The sequence below is a fragment of the Triticum dicoccoides genome, chromosome 4B (genome assembly GCF_002162155.2).
Source record: "Triticum dicoccoides isolate Atlit2015 ecotype Zavitan chromosome 4B, WEW_v2.0, whole genome shotgun sequence".
Classification (NCBI taxonomy): Eukaryota; Viridiplantae; Streptophyta; class Magnoliopsida; order Poales; family Poaceae; genus Triticum; species Triticum dicoccoides.
In genome coordinates this window covers 662618363-662622639 of record NC_041387.1, presented here as the reverse complement: position 1 = coordinate 662622639, position 4277 = coordinate 662618363, and positions in this window count along the sequence as shown.

Genomic DNA, 4277 nt, shown 5'->3' with positions numbered 1-4277 from the left:
CCCCGACCCCATCGCTCTCCCCACCCTCTATAAGCACTCTCCCCTTCCGATCCCTCTTGTTCATTTGCTTAGTATGAACCCTAGCTATTTAGTGCTAGTTAGTATGAACCCTAGGCTATTTTTAGTGTTAGTTAGTTAATTTAGTGTTAGTTAGTTAGTTAGTATTAACACGTAGCAGTAGCTCCTAGGTACTAATTAGTTAGTAAGAACTAGGTACTAATTAGCTAGGTACTAGTTTATTTTTGTTTATAGTAAGTTTATTTTTAGTAAGAACTAATTGAATTAATAGAACATGTTAGTAAGAACTTGTTGCTATTTTTTTAGTTAAAGCAATTTTTCCCGCATCGACATGGACAATGCCTATCCCGCATCCTCGTCGTCGAGTTGGTTGAGGATGACACCTGCTTGACCACTTGGACCATGTCCGGGACTGGGCTCCGCCGGGGTGGTACTGGGAGGCGCTACCTACCGGGGGGCGCAGGTTGGTGAGGAGCCAGCCTGTCGTTGACCCGAACCTTCTTTGGTGGCGGTCGCGTGGGCCAGTGACGATCCAGAGGCTCGAGGACTCCATGGAGGTGGTGCGTCACCGTGTCAGTGAGGATGACGCGGACGTCCGTCGCTACTTGTTTGCGTTGGAGCACAGGCCGTTCTCCAATACCTGGCAGGTTCTCCGGGGATCTCATTGGAGCTATGATCCCGTGACGGTTCCTTCTCTGTGGGTGTCCACCGCCCGCGCCGATACCCGTCATGTGCTAGGGTTTTAGTTGTATTAGTGATGTTATATGTATGACACTATTCGTGAGGTATTAGTGATAATATTCGATGATGTACGGACGTATGAGATGATTTACTTTTGCTTATTGAATGCATGCTAATTTGAGTCCTATAAGATATTTTGAAATGTATATCTTGTGTTGCTCAATATCCAAGTGGCCGGTCATGTTTGCAGGCTACACCTCCGAGGAGCCTATGTTTTGCCGGAGTGTTGATTCATTTCCGTTCCGGTAAATTTTAGGCGCTCGATATGTCCTATTTTAGCAAAGGTCATGCTAGATTTTTCCGTGAATTTTGGCATGACTTGTGCCAGAATATGTAGGAAATATCGAGTGGCCCGGATTTTTGTGTTGAGTATCTTGGTAGTTGTCTTCGATCGATTTTCAATTAATGTTTTAACTATGAACATAGGAAATGTCTGACGACAAAAAGGATTTCGGTATTTGCAAATACTGCGAAGACGAGCGCGGCCTGTGCAACGGAATCTTCCTAGATGATGATAGGCGCTTCAGCATCAAGATGGACGAGAACTTCGAAGTGGATACAGTAAGTCACAATGACAAGTCTTTTTTCGTAATTAAGCATGACATCTGCTTCATTTGCTTCAAGTTATTTTTTTTTACTATTCTACTAGCATATCCCCTGCCATGCAAGAGTTTTTGTATTGGATAAGATAGGTTTCAGTCATAGTATGGAGGAAAAGAAAGTTTACTTGAAGACCGAACATGGTTATATTTTTCATGCAAAAGTGTACAATTCAGATGACTTTACCTATTTTGGATGCAAAACATGGCGAGCACTATGCAAGACTTATGCATTTAAGCCTGATATGGTTATCACCTTTGATATTCATCCGGAAGATGATATTGAAGGTAATACCGACATCTGGGTCGATGTGCAGACGCCTCAGTTATACCATTATTTAACTTTCTCAACCATATTTATGTCTTTGATATTGTTTATTCAAAAATAGGTGACAACTAATTTGTATTGTCAGCTTATTTCGGTGCAACCAAACATGTCCAGCACTTGGTAGACAGGACCGTATACTGTCCTGGGGCTGAACTCAACTGCGAGGAGCTCAGTCATTATGTTTCATGGCTTGAGGATCTTGATACTGTCAAGACAAATTTTCTTCCTGCATTTAGAAATGTTAGTATTGAAAATGTGCGACCAATAGTGTTCGTAATGAACTACGGTCACATCTATTTAGGAAGGATGGTAAGATTTTTACTATTTGTCATCAGTGCATCTTTTCCATACATTATTTTTGAAACTAAACTTCATTGCTAAGTATGTTACCATACGATGTTCTTCAACAGGGACTCCCGATGAATGTTGTGCCTTATGGGATCGAGACTAAAGGTACCATGAGTATTATCAGCTTACGGCCAAGATATCCTACAGATTACTTTAGTGCATTCAAGATTAGCGACGGATGCTTAATAGTGCAAGACTGGACCCAATATGTGATGGGGGAGCGCAGAGAAGTACTAGGGGGAAGCAAACAGATGTGCCACCCACGATTAGGAGACAGGTTCATCTGCATGCTCCAGCTTGATCAAGGAGGAGAGCTATACATGTTTTATGTTATTTTACCTAAGAGAGAGCGGCAGAAGTGATTAGCTAGCTAGAAATGAGTTTGAGGATGATGATGTGCTACACTATATTAATATGATGATAAAATAGCTAGTGTTGGTGGTAATGACTATGATGATTATTATTAGCTAGTGTTAGTGGTTATTAAATAAATACTGTTGGTGGTAATGACTATGATGATGATTAAATAGCTTGTGCTGGCAGATTAGATTCAAGTGGAGGCCACATGTGGTGCACATCGAAAGTACTACTAGTCCAAACTAGATCAAGTTTGGATTAGTAGTATACTTTTGACATGCACCACATATTGCCTCCACTTGAACCTAATCCACCTTCATTTGACACACTGTTATGGACATAATGATGTAAACCTCATAACTGGTATTGTACCAATATTTGTACGATGGCGCATACATACACTAAAAAAAAGTACTAGTAGCGATGGACAGAAAACACGCAGCAAGTAGTTACCTTAGCAGTAGCGTGGTACTAAACAAACACTGCAGCTATTTTTCCTAGCAGTAGCGCAGGCGGGCACGCGTTAATGCTAAGCAATAGCTGTAGTGCCTTATTAGTAGTGTGCCTACCCGCGCTACTAGTGAGCACAAAACCAGCGCTACTGCTAGGGTTTTCCCTAGTAGTGGGGGTTTCGAAGATTCGAATTCATACGAAGTGCATTCATCTATTTGAAGCCGAGATAATGGCATTTGTAAATCAGATGTAAAAGGGGGCATCAATCTTTGTTGTGCGTTTGAACATGCTATATATATTCATACGCATGTCTAACTTTTTTTTGCAACCAAGGAGATTATATCTAGAACCATGCATGAACTGAGGTAAGTTGCATATTTTTTAATATATACTCGTGTACAATGTATATTCAAATGTACCCCCTCCATTCCAAAATAATCGTAGCTTTAGGATTTTTCAAGAGTAAAGATTTGTGAAGTTTGACAAATCTTGAAAGTTCAATTAAAGAGAACCGAAAAAGTTAATGCTTCTGCTCCCAAATATTGAACGAAGCGCCAAATAAGCCTCTGGTCACACGAAACCGCGCGAGACTAATGTTTGGTGGTAGGAAATTACTGTCCTGACTCTCACCCGTGTAGCCTATCGGCCCGATTTTCAAAGGTCTAAACCGGGGAAGGTTTGTAACTTCACCAAGACGCCAGTCTCAGCCGCCTCCGAGAAGCATTCATACGCCCTGGGCGGCTAAACACCCATGCGCTCGGCCGAAATCTATCCCGCCCACATTTGGGACACCTGAGATTACTGTCCTACCCCAACTGGCAATATGTCCGAAATTTTAGATGGGGGCAAAGTTTGTAACTTTCCCCAAATTTCAAACAAGCACGTCTCAAACCGAAACATTGTTCCCCCTTAGTTCCCCGCCTCTCCCTCCGTTTCCCCATTCATACTCCGTGGCGCCAAAACGCCCTCTCCACCAGCCGCGAAACCCCAGCCTCCTCCGTCCTCCACCCCATAGCGGCAAATCCACCGCCACCTTCCTCCATCATGTCGGAGCCGGTACCCTGATGTCGTCGTCCAACCACTACTAGGAAAAGGGCTATAGAAGGGATGGGCACTAATGGCGCACCTGTCAGGTGGTGCGCCATTAGTATATACTAATGGCGCACCATGTTTCGGTACGCCATTAGTGTGGAAGACACTAATGGCGCACCAGGAAAACGGTGCACCACTAGAAACAATTTTTTTTAATTTTTCCAAACATTCTAATGGCGCACCATGGCAAAGTGCACCATTACTAGTGCTAACTAGTAATGGCGCACTGGCCACACTGTGCGCCATTATTAACCAGTCCACCGACTGGCCGTCCCACCGCACCCTCCCCCGCTCCACCGCCGCCGCCGACCCCCCACACCCTCCCCCACTCCACCGCTGTC